The sequence below is a fragment of the Cupressus sempervirens genome, chromosome 11 (genome assembly GCF_028749045.1).
Source record: "Cupressus sempervirens isolate cs-2001-9-10 chromosome 11, ASM2874904v1, whole genome shotgun sequence".
Classification (NCBI taxonomy): Eukaryota; Viridiplantae; Streptophyta; class Pinopsida; order Cupressales; family Cupressaceae; genus Cupressus; species Cupressus sempervirens.
This window is the reverse complement of record NC_143128.1, coordinates 835922820-835945304: the sequence shown is the minus strand read 5'-3', so window position 1 is coordinate 835945304 and position 22485 is coordinate 835922820. Positions and strand designations below refer to the sequence as shown.

At 32.9% G+C, this 22485-nt stretch overlaps 1 long non-coding RNA gene across 1 annotated transcript; it reads left to right on the top strand.

The window, feature by feature from the left end:
- Positions 1 to 2143: 2143 nt before the first annotated feature.
- LOC149532156 (uncharacterized) lies at positions 2144 to 13497 on the top strand. The gene is made up of 4 exons (XR_016359116.1): positions 2144 to 2262; positions 12575 to 12952; positions 13059 to 13120; positions 13254 to 13497. It is a non-coding gene; the product is annotated as an uncharacterized LOC149532156 (long non-coding RNA).
- The last annotated feature ends 8988 nt before the right edge of the window (positions 13498 to 22485 follow it).

The window sequence follows — 22485 nt, the reverse complement described above, 5'->3', positions numbered from 1 at the left end:
TTTTTTTGTCGAGCTTCTCGATCAGTCATTATTCCTTGCGAAGTAGAGAGGATTGCAATCCCCATTCCACCTAAAACTTTAGGGATTTCTCGATAATTAGAATAGATTCTCAGACCAGGTTTGCTAATACGCTTTGAAGCGGTTATATATCTCTTTTGCGTCCTTCCCCTAGATTTTGAAGTTAAAATAAAAAAATATTTTTGACCTTCTCTCTGTTTCCTAACATCCTCTATAAAGCCTTCTTGTAGAAGAATCCTTGTGATGTTCTCGGTAATAATAGTAGCCGCCACTCGAACTATTTTTTTTTTTACCATGTCAGCATTTCTAATACAAGTCATTAGATTAGCAATAGTGTCGTTACCCATGACGAACTAATTCTTAATAATTTACTAAATATAAAGGCATGTTTATCTTTTTTTAGGAATATCCCTGACATTACTTTTACATAATTTATCAGTATTTATAGTACTTCAGGAGCCAATGAGATTATTTTGGTGAAATTCAATTCTCTCAATTCTTCAGTAACTGAACCAAAAACTCGAGTTCCTCTTGGATTTCCTTTCTGATCAATGACAACTGCTGCATTGTCATCAGATCGTATTATCATTCCATCGCTACATTTAAGTTCTTTACACGTACGTATAACTACGGCTCTAACTATTTTTGATTCTTGCAGAAGCATATTAGGTGCTGCTTCTTTAATTACAGCGATGATAATATCGCCAATATTAGCGGTGTTACGATTACCTGCTCCTAGCACTCGAATGCACATTAATTTTCGGGCTCCACTGTTGTCTGCTACATTCAAGTAAGTTTGGGACTGAATCATTTTTCCTCCAATTGTTACCTCGGCAGAAAAAAAAGGTATTTCTTATCATATCAAATAAATGATCTTTTTCTGCCAGAAATATCTCTTTGGTTCGGCATTATTTACGCGAACTAGTAATAAATTTAGTATGTATAGGCATTTTATATGCAACGATTTGAAAAGCTGCTCTCGCTATAGTCTCTGATACTCCACTTATTTCATAAAGTATTCGACCTGGTTTGACGACGGATACCCAATATTCCGGAGATCCCTTAGCTTTCCCCGAACCCATACGTATTTTTGCAGGTCTCGTTCTAATAGGTTTGTCAAGAAATATACGTATCCATATTTTAACACCGCGACGGGCATAATGAGTAATTGCTCGTCATCCTGCTTCTATCTGCCCAGATGTGATCCAAACAGGTTCCAATGCCTGAAGAGCAAATCTACCAAAACAAATGCGATTACCCCGAGAAGATATTCCCTTGATTCTTCCCCTATGTTGGTGACGAAATTTCGTTCTTTTTGGGTTCTAGTCGATGGTTGTATAATATAATACTATTTGAATTCCATCTCTATTTCAGAAACGGATATGAAAGTTTCTTCTCATCCGGCTCCTTGTGAAGAATCTATGGGATCATAAATAGTGAGGTCCTAGAAATCAATCAGTATTGACTCATTACACATATTAGTTATTCATATAATATGAGGATACAAATGCCTCTATATGTCCAATAAGTATCTTACAAGCGAATATTAACTCTAAATTATTTGGGTTTTTTGGACTCCAATGAAATTGATTCTTTATTGGTTTATTTCGCCATCCTATCCAATGAATGATTAAGATTTCTATATGATCTTATGCAGTCACAGGTTCCATCGTTCCCATAGCTTTTAAATGGCTGCTTAGGTATACCCTCTGCAATGGAGTTCTTATTTATATTTATTATAAGAATCAATTTTCTTAGTTTCCATTGATCCGAAGCTCTTTTTAATAAACTGAATAGAAATAATCAGGATAATTCTTATGCTTTATCACACTGCTCTTTGAGGGTGATTTATGAACCATACAATACTGTAAGGAAGAAGATTTCATTTTCTCTTTTTCTCCTTCCCTTTTTCTTTTCTTGCATTACCAAAGACTCTTTTTCTCTTTACGAGAGATATAGGTTTGTCTCTTCGTGTCGTGGAAAAAAAGGTTTGTCTTTTGTTTCTTTGATAGAACTATCTATATTTGAATAACTAGCTTATTGGATCTTAGTCAAATAAAATATACTAGAGACCAATTTGTTTTTATTTCGAGTTCCCTATCATTCATTTTAGAAAAGAAGCAAAAGCTTGATCTGAAAAAATGCAGTAAATGCATTTGCAGGAAGACGACATTGTGGGCAAATAAAATGAAGCATTGTGGTTCACCGTTCACATTACTGCAGAGTTGAAGTGAAGGAGACAAGGTATGTATTCATGATTTAGACAACTTTGTGCACTGATTTATAAGTTTGCTTTTACAAAATTTTCAGTAGTTTTTGCTTTATTCATTTTCTGGTCTTCTTTTTTGAGTCGTTTTTTGGGATTTTAGCAAGAATCGCAGTTGGATTTTCACAGAGAATTTAGTGGGGAAATGGGTTTTGTTTGGGAAGCTTTAATGAAACCCTTGGAGATTTTTGAAGCCGAGCAGGAGAAATAAATACTGAACCCTTCTCAACTCCAAAAATTCTTCAAGCCGACAGCAAAATCACAATCTGAATCCAGTCGTTGCGCTTTAAGGGTTTGGTTTCAATTTCTCCAACGCGAACCCAAAAATAAAGGGGCAAATAGCCCTCTCGTTCCAACATCAGCAACTCAAACTGAGATTTAGGTTTGAGTGGAGCTGTACAAAACAATTGTCCCGTGTCCCAAATTCTAGGACAGAGAGATCATATTGCCATAAGATTTCGATAAACTACAATTCTGGAGGCTAGGATTAGCCCAACCGTCTTAAAATTCTGCATCACCTCCAATAAAGCACTAAAAATCGACTACAGAGGATCAAGTTGATAACTATCGTTTTCTTCCATAATTACAATACTGTCTTGGCTCGAAGAAGGTACTTTAGGATCTCAGGAAAATAAAAAGGTTCAGAGTTCCCCATTTCTTCTTTTGCATTTAACCCCACAAAAGGCTAAAGCCTAGGCAATTTGTCTCTCTTATAAGAAGACAATGTGTGAAGAAAACGCAGGTAGCTATCACAACAAAGTATTCTATTTATACCAGACTGCAGTAAATAATAATACACAAAATCCTTGGCAAATAAACCATCATTCTTTACTGTACAACTTCAGAAATGAAATGTTCAATGCGCTAGATTCTGGGATCATGAATAGTGGAAAAAATCATGATTTAGAATCATGTCAGACTAGGACCAACCCAGGCTAGCAAGATAAGTCCATATAACCTTTGAACTGAGAAATACAAAGCCTTAAGGTTTGGGCGCAGCTGCACTTCAAACCATAAGTCTGTTCCAACAATTACTCTTCGCCACGGAGCGTGAGAAAACAATTGTTCTGGGCGCCAAATTTTGGGACAGAGATCAAATGGACAAAAGATTTCCATACTGTACAATTCTGGAGACCTTCCTCTGATTCTGAAATAAAGCCTGCAGTGTACACAACAGCCAAGCGCTAAAATATGCTGAGAATGAATAATTTAAGGCAAGCAGTTTTATAGTTTTCCTGAAGAATATGTGGTTTTGTATGTTTATTTTTTAGCCGTCTTTTTTGAAAATAGAATTTCATGATTGTTGTTTAAAATAAATGTAAAAATAATTTTAATAAATCAAGGAACAAGTTTTGCAATTTCATCATGATATCAAGTTTTGTTAATGCAAAAATATGTTCAATGTAAAACTTTTTTAATAATTTATATAATTTTTTATTCTTTTTTTCTTGCATATTACTATTTGAATTGTAATTGGTTGCATAGTTTTTTCTTTTCTCATTTATTGGTAGCTAAAATTCTTATAATTAAAATCTATTGAATAACTAAACCTCAATAAATGTTCTTAAATTCAATTTTCATTATTTTGTAGTTTGAATAATTATCATTTAATTATCTAATTACTCTTGCTAAATTAAATTAATTTGTCAAATTACTTTAATTTCACTTTCATTTCCAAATAATTCCATTCCATCTAATTGTAATTATTTTCATCTTAATTTCAGATTAACCTTGCCTTTCTCACCATTGAATTTTTAATTTAATTAAAATCTACAAAAACTCAAAAAATTCTATAATTGCTAATTTCTAAATTCTTAAATTCAAACGTGACAATAAATCAAAAAATGGAAAATATATTCAAATTGTTAAATTTTGAAAGAAAAAAATGCATGGTTATTTTCTTCTTAAATCCAAAATTTTTAAAAAAAATTAAAGATACTCATTTTGTCAACTTTGTATTTTTTAGAAAATCATAAATATCTTCTCAATCCTATATCATCTTCTTTATTTCCTAAATAACTCTTTACTCTTTGAATTTATTTAGAAACAAATCTTTGTTTTTTTAAAGCTAACATAAAATCTTGTTCAACTTCATATCTGAACAACATTTATATCATTTATATCTTTATTCTAAGAATTAATCTTACAAATTTCTAGTTTTAACAACATTTATATCTTTATTCTACAAATTAATCTTACAAATTTCAAATATTAACAACATTTAAAACATCAAGAATGCAAGAACAATATAATAAGAAAAAAAGTTATGAAAATCTTTTATAAGAATTTTTTTTCATACAGTTTTAATTATCAAGATTATAATTTATTTATTATTTATCATAAACAATAATTAAGATTTTATACCATTTATTATTTACGATAAAATTAGGTATAAAAATAAATATAGTTAAAATTGTGTACCATTTATTATAAATTAAGAATTTGTTTAATATTGTTTTAATATATTATTTATGAAAAAAAGTTATTTGATAAATGATTTTCTAGTTGATTATATAAATCAATATATTGAAAGCTTAGCTAGTCACAATAATTATAGAATGCCCAATATAAATTATAGTACTATAATATAATTTTTTTTTGTTAAAAAATAGTAAACAAACATATATCTTTTCACCTCAAATGCATATACTAACTTAAGATATATTATAACTACAAAAACTAAAAAAGATACAAAACTAATATAATACATCTTATTAAAATAAAAAAAACAATGTGATCTCTCCTTCTCTTTTTTTTTTTAATAAATTATAAATATCAATCCAATTACATATGTCTGTTATGGTTCCTTGTTCTTCAATTCCTTATCTATGCAAGCTATTCATAAAACACTTGACCTAAATGATTTGAAACAATGTGACCTCTCCTTCTCTTCTCTTTTTTGTAAATTATAAATATTAATCCAACTACATGTTTGTTACGGTTCCTTGTTCTTCAATTCCTTATCTATGTAATCTATTCATAGAACACTTGACCTAAATGATTTCATCCACACAAGCAACAAGTGCAAAGTTGATTGACATAGGAATTCTAGCGGCTAGCAAATAGACAAGCGAAACTTGTGGTAGGTACGACCTTTATACTCAGCAATCAAGTGGGGATTTTAGAAAGCCCTTTAAGATTTTTAATAATAATCATAATATAATCTTGCTTAGAAGATTGTCCTCTTTTTCCTATTAATAAATTGAATTTTGTATCAATCATTGCACTTGTTGTAGCAAAAATTGAAATACCATGAATAATAATTTGAAACTACCATAAACTTTTGTCTAATGAAATTGTACTAGTGCTCTACTTGTGCTTCTAGTTACAAATATCTGAATCAAATTTAAATGTATATAGTACCTTCGAAAATCACTTTCATTTACTTTTTACAACTAGCTTTCTTTCAGCGAATTCGTCCACTTTAATGCATAGGGTGTAGTTATTTTCTTTCATTGCTTTTATCTTGCCCTTCTCAGTTAATTGAATATACCATCATTGTCACAACACTCATTTCACTTTTGCACAAAAGGTTATTAGGGAATGGATCTCTATAGTACTTGCAATAAATTTGGCTCCTCACAGTCTCACGAGCCACAAACTGCACGACCCACACCACTACCTGCAACATCATTTAACATCTCATAGGATACAGACCTAAGAACAACATCAACGAATGCAAGCATTTGAAACTCGCTACGATCCTTAAAAGGAATAATACGTTAGCAGACAAACAAACAAAAAAGTAACGAAAACAAAAGGCAACAAACATCATCCTCCATGGTAGAAAGTCAACCACCTGAAGCACAATCTACAACACCTGTCAATCTATCAAGAATATGCTCAAGAACGACACAACAAGGTCATGTCAAAAGTAGGGATTCATTGCATTCCCTCAAAAATATAATACGCAACAACAAAAGCACAAGCTTTGTTCAACGAAATAGGAAGCAAGGAAAAGTTGACAATGGCCGAACACAAAACAACCTCCACTTGCATTTGTATCAAATTCAAAGACTCAAGTCTAAACAACTTTCACCACGCAAACAAATCTCAAAATCAACCAAAGCATATATCGACGTGTTATCAAAGACACACCCATAAACCCATGCAACTATTATGAAATGTTACATTTTAAAAAAAACACTCAAATCATTAACCAAACATTTCTCGATGCTTTCAACTCTCTTCCAATAACACATGAAGAGAAGTAAATTGAAATTAACAAATCTGTATGTACCCAATGTTTCAAAGCAGTGATATTTGGCAACGTTCCTCCTTTTGCTGCACCTCGGAGGATAGAAAGAAACAAACATATCGATGTAGTACATACACTAACGTCACTAGAAGAAAGACTTCTCCTTGTGCATCGCTTTTGCACAAATAAGAGAGCTAGGTTACAAAACGTCACAGTATGGCCTAAATGGAACAATCATCAATGTGCCTGTAGATATTGATAAAGTACAATGAGTATTGCTTTGACAATTAGATGACAACAGAACAATTGCAATAAGATTGAAATGAAAACTAGAGTAAGAAAATGCATATGCCTAAGGCAATATAAGACCCTTACGTGTGATGAATGCATTATCAACTCTAGCAACAACGCCCTTGTATATTAGAGAGAATGTTGTCATAGATGAGCATTGGGAAGCCACTCTAAGGGGAAAAAGGAGATAGCATCTGTTAGCAATACAAGAATGCAAGGCTCTAATGACAATCATGAATTGAATAATGAACCAGTCTCAGAATCACTTATCCATTGGTTCAATAACACTCGTTCAATCAAAGATCTTGATATAACGATAATCAAGATTGCACCTTCTAAAGGAATAAGACCTCTTGGAATATTTCAAGATCAAAACTCTGAGGAAATGAACTTTCCCACTCTCTTCTATGGTTATCCAAGACCACAACATATTGTCTCAAATTTCTCGTTCCAAAAAATAGTGAAATGGGAGCTCATGCACGTAGAGAATGACTTTGCCATGCATATTACAAACATTTTCTTTAAAGCAATAAAACTTATCATTCAACAAATCTCTTCAGTTGCATGGGTTTGCATAAGAAAAGTTGAGCTCAAAGGTAAAATGTTTTTGGCAAAAGATGTCTGCACCCCAGCAAACATTGAACGAATACTAAGATCACCAATTGGATTTAGATCATTGAAAAGTATTCATACATCACCTGATTACTTGGACAATACAAGGAAAAACATATTTGCAATGATAAGACAACTAGGATCCCCAACATTCTTTGCTACACTAACAAGTGCTGAGCACTTATGGCCACCACTAGTACAAGCTTTGGATGATATCTATGCTGACAATAACTATAAAGACACTGAGACTATAGAGGATAGAAATTTAGATTTTCAAATAAGACAAAATCTAGTTCTATGCACTTGGTATTTCAATCATCGACTTAATGCATTTCATAGAATGATGTTAAAAAATATAGATCTATTTGGCAAAGTGTTAGACTACTTCTTTGTCACTGAATTTCAAAATAGAGGTAATGAACATGCAGATTTTATGGTCTAGACTGAAAATGCACCCATATATGGAAAATGCACAAATCAAGAAATCGTGAACTTCGTTGACAAATACGTCTCTTCTAATTCTACGCTTCTAGATGCAAACCTTGCAAAAATTCAAACACACCATCACACAAAAAGTTGCAAGAGGTATAGGACATCAACTTGTCGGTTCAACTTTCTGATGCCTCCAATGAGAAAAACAACTATTCTAGAGCCTTTACCAACAACAGATACAAGAGTGAAAGACAAAGCAATAGAACTCTTCAAACAACTTGAGCAAAAACAATATTCAAGCGATGTTACATTTGACCAATTTCTCAATGAGTTACAAATTATTGAAGTCGATTACATCTTAATGCTTCAAGTGACATTAAGAAGAAGAGTACTATTACTAAAAAGAGAACCAAGTGACATCTAAACAAATGCATTTGCAAGGCAAGTGCCATCTCTGTGGTATACGAATACTAATACACAATTCATACTAGATGCCTATGTTGTTGCATCCTACTGTTGCTCCTATATGACAAAGCAAGATACAACAACAACATTAGCCTTTCAACAATTGCGCAAGCAAACAACAACAACCTATGAGAACAAAATAGAATTTATATGCAAACTTGGAAATGCGTTACTAAACTACCAACAAATGTCTAGTTGTTAGGCTATCCATATTGCACTGTCATTGGCATTACACAGATCATCAAGAAAAACTGTGTTTATTAACACTGCACAATCTAAGAGCAGAGTACTTATGCTAAAAAGCCCAAAACTATTGGCTAAAGAACATGACAACTCTGAAAACATCATGTATACGTCTACAATAGAAAAATACATATCAAGGCCAGCTACACTGGAGAATTTATCACTTGCTGAGTACACTACACTCTACTATAATAAATCAATTGATTTTTGAAAAAGATGAAAAGCACAAATTATACGCTTTGTCAAATACAATCCACACATTGACTATGACAATTACTGTAGAGAAAAACTCATGCTATACATGCCTTTCCAAGTAAATGAGGAAACGTTGCTATTAGAACACAACACATGGGTTGATGCATTCAATGCTAAAAAAACACAAATAGCAAAAATTGAAAAAATGTTCAATGCTCAAATTGATTATGTATGGGCTAACATAGACAATGTACAAAACGAACTAGAGAACAGTGAAAATGCAACAATGATATTCGATTGGCACATACAATCTGACAATGAATCAACAACGCAAGAACAATACGATTTAGCTAATGACCTAATGCACAATAGAAAACCCAAACCAAAGCAAAATGTTCAAACTGTACACAATGAATTATTTTCAGAAATTGCACACCCATTCTTGTAAAGCACACAAGAATACTTCAGAATGCGAAGACAATTAAACAAAGAGCAACAAACAATATTAAAGGATGTCATTATGACAAAAAGACTTTCTCCACATAAACCACTATACTTATCCCTAATGGGAGGAGCAGGAACTTGCAAAATCTTCACAGCAAAATTGCTCTATGAGGCTTTGATCCACCTATATGACAAACAACTACAAAGCGATCCACTGAAACCAAAAGGCATTGTTGTCGCACCGACAAGAAAGGCTGCATACAACATAGGGGGCCTAATTGCTCATTCCATATTTCATCTCCCATGTAACTCATCGAACATTACACCATTAGACTCGGACACCTTGGATACCTTAAGCAAGAGACTAGATCAACTTCAATTTTTTTAATCAATGAGACATCGCTAATAGGATCAACAACCATATACAACATAGACAAAAGACTACACCAAATAAAGCATACACCGACTCAAGCATTTGGTAAGACATCATATTTTTTGGTGACTTATACCAAGCACAACCAGTATGTGACGGATGGATTTTCGAAGAACCAAGAATTAATGGTGAGAAAATTCCATACACATTTTGGACTGACAATGTCAAATACTACAACTTGAAAAGTCTTGTTAGACAAAGAAGTAAACACTTTGTCTTCGTTCTAAACCATATAAGAATCTGTGAACAAACAGATGAAGACATTTGGTACATAAATAAAGCATGTTAGAAGTCTATACCTAATGATCGAAAACTACCACATTTGTTCCAATGCAACTCTATTGTTGACGACCACAATAGAAAAATGTTGGACCTCCTACCAACAACACTCTATAAACTCGAAGCAATTGATAAAAAAGATAAAACATTAGAGAAGAACCCTAATCAAGTAGAGAGGACAAGCTTACCCTCAACTATATTCGTGAAACCAAGAATCCTAGTTGAGCTTATAGCAGACAATCGTGACACACGAGATGGTTTGGTCAATGGCGCTAATGGCACATTCCAGCTACACACAAACAACAATGAAGACGTCCTCTGGATCAAGTTCAATGATTTTGATATCAGAAAACTACGAAGACAACAACTGCAACATATGTACACAGATAGAACACCAGCTACATGGACACTACTCACACGAATCACAAGAAGAATGCGAACATTAACAAACATAATCATACGATCACAATTTCCTATACAACTTGCATCTGCAAGAACTATTCACAGAGCACAGGGTTTGACAATGGACACTGTTGCTTTTGACCCCACAAAGGTCTATCAACACGACCTTTCGTACACTGCTCTATCTCACATAAGAGACATAGAAAAATTGTACTTGATGAACAAACTACATCACAATAATTTTAGGCTATCCCAGAAAGTCAAAGTAGAAGTGTAATGACTAGAAACATTATCACAATGGCCTCTACATTACACTCTTTTTCCTACATCACTAACAACCATTACAATATGTACTTTAAACACCTGACGCTTGCAACTGCATGCAAAAGAAATAGACCCCGATCATGACTTGCATAGTGCAACTTTACTTTGTCTACAAGAGACAAAAGCCAAACACATTGACCAACTGCCACTACTAAATGAAAGATTTCACTTCTACCCATCGTACGCCATTCATGGATTACTCACATGTTGTAGCAAAACTAACACAATGCAAAACATAAAAACATACGCAACAAGACACCTCGAATCAATCATAATTGGTATTTCTTATATGCAAAAATGCTTGCACATTGCAAACATATATATGACACCAACTGCACCAACAAACAATTTTCTCGCTTTCATGCAAAACATCACCACCACTCTATTGAAACATTCAAAACTACTAATTGCAAGAGACTTCAACATCAACATCGTAAAGACATCAACAAAAAAATCACACCTTTTCAACATTATGCAACAACACAATTTAAAACTTGCAATAGATAACACAACAACACAGACAAGAAAGCAACCTTGACCATATTTGGATACATAACACAGATACCGAGATCACAAAAGTTACTATTCTAAACACATACTGGACTGACAACTTTATAGCTACAATCCAATTGTAACTGTAGCAAATGACACCATAATCTACTCCCCACATCAAACACAAAAATAAATATAATAGCCTACAATTAACCACCAATATTGGCTGCATCTTGACTGTAAGTCCGTTTTGACTACAGGTCCATTTCAGCAAACCATGGAAATAGATCAGAACAAAGGCTCTCCAACTATTGTCCATAATAACAAGAAAAAAAGGCAAGTAGTCTTACTGCTTTCATACTCCTCTATAATGGCTCAATATACATGTTTATTATAGTCTGTGTATTTGAAGATAATCTATCCACTTTCATTGAAGATAGAAGCTCATTGCAACTTCCCCAACTTCCATATTTGACATCTGTAACACACCATCAACAATAGTCTTTGAGGGTGACATCCTAGCTACATATGGACCAGCTTGCAAGAACTCTGCACAAAATGAACAAAGATCATGAATTTCACATATAGATTTGATAGACAAAGCTGATCTCCTCACTATAACAACAAACATTACCAACACCTTGATTGATATATATTTGCACTGGCTGACTCCTGGAACAAGCATTCGCATTCAGAAATTTGGAATCAAGGAAAAAAATTCACAATATGAAGAGGAAATGTTGACTACTGCATACAGTTTTGGTCAGAAACTAAAGTGGAAAAAATACCTACTGTTTGCAAACACTAGAAACTGTCACCTAATACCAAAATATCGCAGCTGATTCAGTCACACAATAGCTATCCAACTGGCAGTCTTGGCATCTTTGTAACTTCATATGTGCAAAAGCCCACATAATTCCAACTCCAGAGCAGAGATGGACAATATCCATTTGACACAGCGACTGTGAGTAACAAATAACACAATAACTTTTACCATAATGCTTTTATCTAACTTCAGTACTTAAATTCTTAATATCTACTTTTCTCTTGCTAGTTCATAGTACCAAAAATGCACAACTATAGCTACAAAAGCCTAGAAAATATTTGCAGATCAACAACATTGCCAACAACACTATTGCTGCTACTAAAAAATGTAATATCTACTTTTCTCTTGCTAGTTCATAGTACCAAAAATGCACAACTATAGCTACAAAAGCCTAGAAAATATTTGCAGATCAACAACATTGCCCACAACACTTTTGCTGCTACTAAAAAATGTCACATGCACCAGCCCACGAGGTTCAACAGTTATTAGATTAGGCCTAGCCACCTACATAGACAACCTCAATGACAAATGCACTATGCAGCCACCAATTTGCAGGTAATTAAAAAAATAACAATTCGCTAAAATTCAGTATTCAATGAGAACAAAAATATCATTGCAATTAGTTACAATTGACCTCACTCTTTGTAATTCCAGGTAACAGGAACATTGCGAGCAAAAAATGTCCATAGCTCACTCTATTAGCCACTATGCAAAATTTGCCAACAAGTAGTGTTTGTATCAACAACAGGTGATCTAACTGGCATTCACTACACTAAATGTGGAAAAGATACAACATTTCAATTCCAGCCCTATCTCTAATGTACCATCGAAATAGAAGACAACATCTTTGAATGTAGTCTACACGGCAAGCTCTTGCAAGACTATTTCCCAAAACTAACAAAAATTGAATTTGACAAGTACACAAAGACTATGTCTGCAGCAGTATACATGATGCGGAACGTTGAGATTCAAGGCACTATTACACTCGCTATGGACCACACAATCACAACAATCACAAGAGAGACTTCAACTGTAAGCATTTATATACAATTTTCTAGTACTACAGTTATGCACAATCAAATTTATTTCAAAGAAATACAAACAAAACTACTAACTTATATTTATTTGCAAATTGCAGGGTACATAGGCAACAAATGATCATTCGAATAATTTTGGAAAACTACAACACCACGCAACAAGGTAAAATGAACAACACCATAAAAACAGTCACGCAGTTGAAATAATTCATTCTTTTCAAATGTTTAGTGTATTTCATCACAAAATTCGCATGAAACTACTGTGTAGCTCTAACTACCACATTCTTTTTGTGCAGGCACATTATCTATATCAGAAGCAAATCAAAGCAAAATCTCTCAACATCAATTTTGGCAATTCACCACCTTATGTATATAGTTTGTACATGTTAACAAAGCATAACAATATGTATAAGTGACAAAACTACAGAGCTCATACAGATTTTCCAAGTTTGTTATTAGAATGTGTTGTTGTCTCCATCTCATCGAATATATGGAAACATGTAAAAAAAAGACATAATATAGAATAAATTTTTTTTCCTACATGTCTATACAACAAAATATATAATATCAAGGTACATGCTCCATGTAAATGCTTGTGATATATTTGGTGTTGTTTAGTAGCCACTGTATTAAAGACTGTACAGTTTGTAAGCATTGAAAATACAGATATTTAAACTATTTTTACAGCCAACACACTATAGTTTTGTCATATTTTGTTCTCTCTATTCACTTCATTATTTTCAACTTCATTTGTTTGTTGTTAATGTTACTTCATTATTTTCAACTCCATTTGTTTGTTGTTATCATATGCCTCTATTTCAATTTACAGTTTAAAAAGTGCTAATGTCTAAATCTGGGCCTGATTTTTTGACTTTGACCTTGGGTCATGTTGGCTTTAGAGCCTTTAATATCCTTTTCATGAGGATTGTCGTATTTCCTTAATGAACAAATGTTTGAAGGAACTAATTTTTTTGTATACTTGTAGGTGATAAATATTAATAAAATCTGAAATAGAAATAGGTGAAATTTGAAACTTCTTTTAAGGTACCAAAGAAGTTCTCTTAAAACTTTAAATGAGCCAATTTAGCAATCCTGATGTTAATCCTCAAGGAATACTGAATATTCACAAAAAATGGAGCAATACAACAATATAAAATATTAATGACTGGTAATGCTCTTTCAGCTCTCAGATGTCTTAATTTAGGATTTGCACCATTTTCTATTAATTTTCATCTCATATTTATGATATGATGTAACACCATAAGCTGTTTGGTAGAACTTTTTTGAAGGGCCTTATACAACATGATTAATCAATTAATGTTTGTTATATGTGGTTCGTATCTAGATTCTTAATTTTGGTGACATTCTAACTACTCCTTTTGGCATTCAGGTGCTTCATTCCTATGAATATTATGTGTGGCACAATTTTTGGATCACTTCTAGGATTAGGTTTGGCATTATGTGTTCGACCACCAAAGAATTACTTCAAATTTACCATTGTGCAAATTGAAATCAGTATAGATCATTATCCATGTCTAATTTTATTTCATCTTATACCCTATGACACATAGCAAATAATGCATTTGAATAAAAAATGATTGCCCTATTGAATACATACCCCACCACACATCAAACATATGAGCCCCAAAAGGTAGGGACTGCTGCTTGCACAAAGCTCTTGTTATGAAAGTTGTTTTCATAAGTTTAAAATTAGAAACGAGATATATCATGAAACTGCCACGGCAACCATATGCATATAGAGGAAGTCCAAGTTATGTTTTTACGCCTCCCCTCTAGGCACTATATAATCAGTATTCTTACCACTCTTTTAGATGATCCACAAGTCACTATGGTCATGACGACTCTTATATATTTCTTTTCAGATATGAAGGGTATAAAGGGCAACAAATGTTGATAAAATGTATTGTTCTTTATTATAATTTTTTTTAATTTTCATCAATTTTATGAATTTTAAGTGTTTCATTTATTCTTGTGAAGTCACTACTAATGAATTATGGATTAATGAGTTTGACTCAAAAACTATATAGTTGAATCCTCACAATGATTGTCATAAAAATTTAATACTTTAAATAAATTTTAGACTAATTTCCAACATAATTTTATAATTTAATATTTGTATAAAATATTTTAGTGTATATATTTTCCTTCTATGTTTATATTTAACCTTTAATTCTAACTTTACCTAAGCTTAAAAATCTAAATTATTATTGAATTATTTAACGTTTGATTATTTAGATTTTCTATTCAACTACGATGTCCTTACTGTCATTATTTTTTTTATAGAATGTCATTCTAATAGTGAAGGGGAAAAAAGAGCTTTTTTATTTGACCAGAACACAAAATTTGTTTTAGGCATTCTCACTCAATCAATCATTTTATTATAACTAGCAATTACACCTCAACAAGGTGCAATGGTTAAGCTAATAGGAGGATACATCCAAGTAATATAATGAAGAGTAGAGAGAAAAAAAGAAGAAGAAGAATTTCAATCCAATATAAGAGGACAATTAACTTAAATCTTAGAAGATGTGTAAACCATTAGTCCCTTACAAGAAATAATTATTAAATAATACCAAGTATTTCTTTAAGAGTGTGGAGCTCATTAACAATTTGTATGAAAATGATGGTCATGACTACTATGTCATTTTCACGAGCCATAATTTGTTAGATTAGCATAATCAATTTTTGGTATTGCTGTAGCCAAATTTTGAACCTAGGGCACACTTTCCCATATAAATTAACAACCAAACCCTAACAAATGACAAACTTACAGCTCATTAGATGAAGATATGACCTCTATAAGAAGTTTTTTGTTGCGATAAAGAATAACCAAGGATTTGCAATTTGAGTGTGAACTCGCTGAGCCACAAGCTACACAAAGACATTGGGATGTTAGAATTGTTGAAAATTGCTAGCAAACTACATGAGTTTTACATTCATGAAATTGATCTAAAATGAGCATAAACCCTATTTTTGCACTCAATCCAATCTTCTAAAACCTACAATGAAAACATAACCCAAATCAAGCTTCTCGATGTCAACAAATAATCTCATTTAAAGAAAGTGTACAACTATCACCTATAGTTCAAGAATAGAACTCCAAAGACAAGAATGGGTAGAAAGATTCAATAAAAACCCATAGATACTCTATAATCATCATACTCCATGAGATGACATCACTTTGATGGCATTCTATCCAATAGCTCATGTACCTTATTATGCTTCTTTATTTTGCATATACGTATTCTTGAGAAATTGCCAACACCGTCAAGATCTCGCTGACAACAATCACTCCATTTTCTAATGTTGTTCTCTTCTACACAACCTCCACTTATTCTACGCTAGACTCATTTGCATTTGATAAAGAGAAGGCATATGACCCTATTAGGATTTATCTCTAAATATTTTTGCTTCTCAGTGGTTCTTTTCATTGATAGGTATATAGTGAGTTGCACATGAAGATGTCACCAAATGATTAGGGTTTTGTTAAGACTTAAGGAGAAACCAAATTTGTCTTTAATTGAATTGGTGCTAGCTACCCCATTTAGCACTCCTTCCCCTATGGCATGCAAGGAACTCGAAATGGATATGAAAACTTATTAACCATGACTAAACATGTCCTTTATGTTTCTATCCTCTTCCTAGGGCCACACGAAATGCCTCATGTGCATAGAAAAAAATTCATATTGAAGAATACTAATGTGATTAAAAAAAAAAAAAAAATTCGCATGAAATTGATCCAAGATTTACTAGTCATGATTAAGACTAAATAGATAGTAGAGACTTGCCAAATGAATATGTAATAGGTTTAATCCCCACCCTTACGTAAAATCAAATTCAATCAAAATAATCCAACTATATTGTCTAGTTTTTAGCTATGCTAGGCATTTTATTTGAAATGATCACCCTATCTGAACATGTACATGATTGTTCATACATTTGTATCATGTAAGACAATTGAACAAATTTGGACCATTAAATAGTTTATAGCATTTTCATCATAGCCTAGTTATTTTACCCTATGCTCCTAGTGGTATTAGTACTAAATCCTAATCTAATCATATTGATACACTTTTCCAACAAAAAACATACAATTTCTTCATGTAGAAGAATTTTGGGAGAACAATTTCTAACAAATGAAGGTTACTTAAAAATTAAAGTAGATTAGTAATAATGATAAAAGAATGAATGAATAATTACTAATAAGTTCATATATTTTATGACCAATATAGGTAAATTCATTATGTTATTTATAATTATATCTTATTATTACAAAATTAATAATAAAAATAAGTTCTCTTAAATATGAATATAAATCATAGATCTGTTGAAATGGATGTTTAGAAATTAAAAAAGTGTGAGCCAATTTAAATGTAATTATTATAAATAAAATATATTAGATAAATTTAATTCCTAATTTATGTATAGTAAAATTTTGATTTTAAATTTATATAAATACATTGTGTATTTATTTATATATAAATAAATGATAATTTTTTTTTTGTTAAATGTGTATATGTGTATATCCATATGTATGCACATAAATATATATGCATGTCAGCATTGTAGACATCTAGATGGTACAATAATTTAGATAGCTTTTATTTAGAAGTTTACTACTCAAGTAAAGGAAAAGAATAAAATTTTGAATGATTGTAATCTTATGTAAGAGGATAGTTAACTATAATTTTAGAAGATGCGTTAATCATTGATATGATATGTACTTGGTCATGTACAATACATTTGTTGGTTTTTTTTTTGTCTTTGAGACCTAAAATATAATAACAAAATGATGTCTTCAATATTCTTGAGTATTGCAAGCTATATTACTGATCAATATGCATCTAAAATACTTTAATACAATAGAAATATATGAACTTAAAAGTGTTGTTTTGGTACATCTTACTACTTATTAGATAAAATTCAATTAATTAACTCGACACAAACAATTTAGTTATTTATTCACTTATTTAATGTGTCTAAACATGAAGTTTTTTTTCCATATACCCATCTCATTCCATTTAAAATTAAGTAAATTATAAATAAATATTGTAAAAAGCTTTACAACTAAGGACATCAACATCTTTAGAGTGAGCATTAGGATTTTCAATAGGATCATGATCATCTTGAATAGGATCAACTTCTTTGATAGGATTGTTTGGAGCTCGAAAAGACTTAGGAAGAGTAGAAAGTGGAAGCAAACATGGAGTGGTAACACAAGAAGATGAAATACTTTGATCTTGACAAGGGTCTTTGGATAGCATAAGCATAGAATTTTTCTCTTGATTTTCAATAGGCTCAACATTGAAAGTAACAACACCATTTTTATTAACCTTAATGGAAGGATCATATTTAGAAAGCACAAGTGTAGTAAGGTTATTTTGATTATCAATAAGCTCAACAGTGTAAGTAGTAGCTTGATCTTTCTTAGGAGAAGTCTTAAGACATGGTGGAATGAATGAGAAAGGGCACACAGGATCAAAAGAACCATGAAACATATAAGAGACATCACGAAAAGTATTGGATAACATGGAGGGTTCTTGATCTTTATCTTTCTTGACATTTTTATCTTTAGCCTTTTGAGAGTCCTCTTAACATGGAGCCACTTCTAAGGACAAGAGATAATATGTGGTTTGCATGATAGTATCTTGAGGAGATAGTAAATGACTAGTTGAAGTGAGCATAGTAGGAATAACATCATATGAAGGTTGAGCATCTTTAGTCTGAGTAGCATGAAAAAGGTTTGCAACCAAGTGTAGATAAGCTTGAGTTTCTTTTACAGGTAGCCCTTGAGGATATACATAATTAGTGTGGAAAGCATTAGGCTCTTTGTTTGATGGAGGTATGTTGGGTAGCTTTGAAGTTTTAGGGAGTTCATGAGTGTTAGAAGAAGTGGAGGTAACAAGGAAACCATCACTTGACATAGGTTCATCAACATGATCTTTCTCATGAGAAGTATCCTCATCATATAAATCTTTAGGAACTTCAACATCAATGATTCCATCACCAATAAGATCTTGAATTTTATGTTCAATGTAATATAATCTTCAGTTTTATGACCTTTATTTCTATGGTGACCACAATAGTGATCATCTCTCCACCATGGAGGTTTTACCTGAGCTTCATAAGGTCTAGATTTTTATGGTAAAGTAATTATCTTGTTTGCAACTAAGGTCTCAAGCACCATGTCATATGAAAATCCCAAAGGAGTAAAAGTTCTCTCAAAAATATGGTCTAGGACCATTTTTGTCATTCTCATCTTGGTCAAAAATAGGTCCATAATGAAATATTGACATATTCTCAAAGGAGTTACTACTCACTTTCTCTCTCAAGAGGTCTTTGGATGTAGAAGATGAATACAATTGATGTCTTGGAGTAGAAGATGTAGAACTTAAAGAAGATGATTATTGTAATGATATAATCTTCTCCTCTAATAATTTTTCAAACTCATATTGCATTCCCATTTTGCACTTAGTGAGATAAAGGTAAGTAGGATCATTTGTCTCTTCTATCTCCAACAAGGCTTGTCTCTCCAAATCCATGAGTCTAAATATCTCTTCCTCTGTAGCTTGTTCATCTAGTAAGGCTTTCTTTTTGCATTTGATTCTCTTACATCTTTCACTCATGTATCTTGAAAGTGTCTTGAGTGGTGATTGATCAAATCTGGGTTCTTTTCCCTTATATATTTGGCAAGTTTGAACTAAGTGTAATTAGTTAAAGACTACTTGATGTCACTTTCCTTGATCTACTTGATATGTTGTTGTAACCGACATGAAAGAAAATGTATTAGGAGAGAGGACAACCCTAAGAAATGTTAGTACTAAACTAGGATAGTAAAAGCACTCACTTGTCCAAAAGAGAGATGATAAGATATAATTTAGGTAATAGGCATAAACTAATATTGCCATAGAGGTGCCCCCTACTTTGGGTGAATACCCTAGCACATATGGATAATGAGGTTAATTTACCAAAATTATAATAAATTGAGATTGAATTTGAATGGATGTGAATGGACAAGAGATTACTAAGACTCTAAAAGTGTGTTATCAAAGAATCCAAAAGTTTATCTTCTCAACAAGGACAATTTCTAACTCACAGACTCCAAGCAAGGTCAAGTGGGATAATATGTGTGTTAAAGCTATCATATGAGAGGAGATGTGTGTCCTCTGATATATCCTCAACAAATGCACTAGGTGGCTTGATGAATGGAGTTGTAATGTTAGGCAATATTGAAGAGTAAACTTGTGTAATAGATGGAATCTGAATAGGAGGTGGAGGTGTAGAAGTCACAACACTGGTCTTAGGAACAATGCATAAGTTCAAGTGACTTGACTTCACCTCGGTAGTCTCTCATGAAGAAGGAGAGTGAGTCTTCGATAATGGAGATGGTGGACCAAAATTAGAGAAAGAGTATAGGCGAGAATAATGGTCAAAAGTCCATGTAGCAACAATATTTATTCTCTCACTATCTCTGATGTGCACTAAATCTTGTGCAAACTCAAATGCCTTCCCTGTCCCACAGTGTATAATATTATAAATAGAGAGAAAGTTAGAGGACAAAGATGGAACACATAGTACATCATACAATTTACTATCATCAATGTCAATATAACCTTTCCCACATACAGTCATAACAATTTTGTTCCCCATCAAAATGTGTGGAGTAGGAGAAGCCTCAAAAGAAGAGAATAAATCCTAAGAAGATGTTGTATGGTGTGAAGCACCTGAATCCAATAAGCATCTATAAGGATGTGAAGTAGTAGTTGCACATAGTGCATGAACCTTTCCTATGTCTTTATCATCTGACTAAAATGATGATGATGATGAAGATCTATGAGAAGTAGAAGGAATATCAATGTCGCTCTTATGAAGGAGAGCTATCAAATCTAAAATCTATATGACATAGCCATCTAACTTCTTCTAACTTCTTCTCATAGAAATGTGACTCATCATGATTGGGCTTATTACAACAAGCATACTTTAGTCTATTTGACTTTGAAATTTATCCCCCTTAGGAGGAGGTGGGCCTGATGAGATGTGAGGGCTACGGTCAATCTGAGACTCTGTAGGATGTGACTTATGTTTCTTCTCTTTCTTTCTAGAAGATGTATGAGCTACCAGTGCATAAGTTTGTGAGCTTGTGAGAGAATCCAACTAAGAGACCTTAGCTTTCTCTCGAGTCAAATGATCACAAAAAACCTTAAAGGATAGCATGGTAAATCTAGTACCCAAAGCATCCATGGTGGAATGGAAGGTAGAAGCAAAAATCTGAAAGTTTTTATGAAGCTTAGAAAAAATTAGGTAGATGCACTCAGTGTCAGTCTTGGTTTTTCCAAAACCTTGCAATAAATATCTTTGTTGTTGAACTTCATCAAAAGGTCCTCAATGGAGGGAAAAGAATTTGGTACAAGAGAGGTAAGCTCTACCTCAATCTGAAGTGCCCTGAATTCATTCACTGAACTAAACAAGCCGTCAAGCTTGGTCCACATAGCTAGACGGGTATTGCACCCATCAAGATGAAACTATAGACTGTCGGATACCTATAAATAAATCAACTCCATTGCCTCATCCATACTATTCTTGTGTTGCATGACCCCAAAAGGCCTCTGTAAAACTGGTTGCATTGTGTCTAAACAAGACCACAACCTTTTTGATCAGAGAAGTTATGTCATCAAGGACTTCCATGTGTGGTAGTTATGAGGGGTCAGAAGTTCTAGACAAGAAGAGATCTCAGCCATTCTTTTAAGAAAGTGTTTTAATTTTTCTAATATACTGATATTATAACAAAAAATAATTAAAAAAATACCCCCCACAATACAAAAAAAAGTGAACCCTAACTACTAGAAGGAATGTGTATACAAGAAAAGAGAAAAAAGACTTCAGTTTGATAATCACACATACCTTTGGAAATAAATAATTAAAATAATAGATAATCTAGATAGTGCTCAAGAAGATCTTTTTGACACTTCTTTCAGATAAAAAAATGGAGCTAAAACGAGCAAGTTATGCCCCTAGAAGGTAGAAAGCATCATCTGACTTTGAGTGAAAAATAGGTACCAAAATGGAAAATATCTAAAAAATACCTTCACCATCATGTCCATCTCAAAATCGTCTTTTGAATGATATTTTGTTTTCCAAAAAATGATATTGTATGCTCAAGTTAGAGCCAAAAAACTGCTAGGTACTCAAGAAGGCAAAATAAAAAATATGAATAACCCCTTCAACCCAAAAAAATAGCCCTCTAGACGCACATAGGACGATAGGCGGACGCGAAAAGGGATAGCAGCCCAGAGGTGGTGCGGCAACAATGAGGTGGTGGTGTTTGTCGGCAATGGAGGAGGGTTGGCAACACTCGAGTGACGATGAGTCACAAGTGGTGCTCGAGGTGGCGTGCTGGCCGCAAGCAGCACAGAGGTGGCATGGGAGCGGCCGCCTAGCAATACATTTTTAAAAATGTGTCGCATTTTTCTAAAACGTGAATTTTTATTTATTTTCAAATAAAAAATT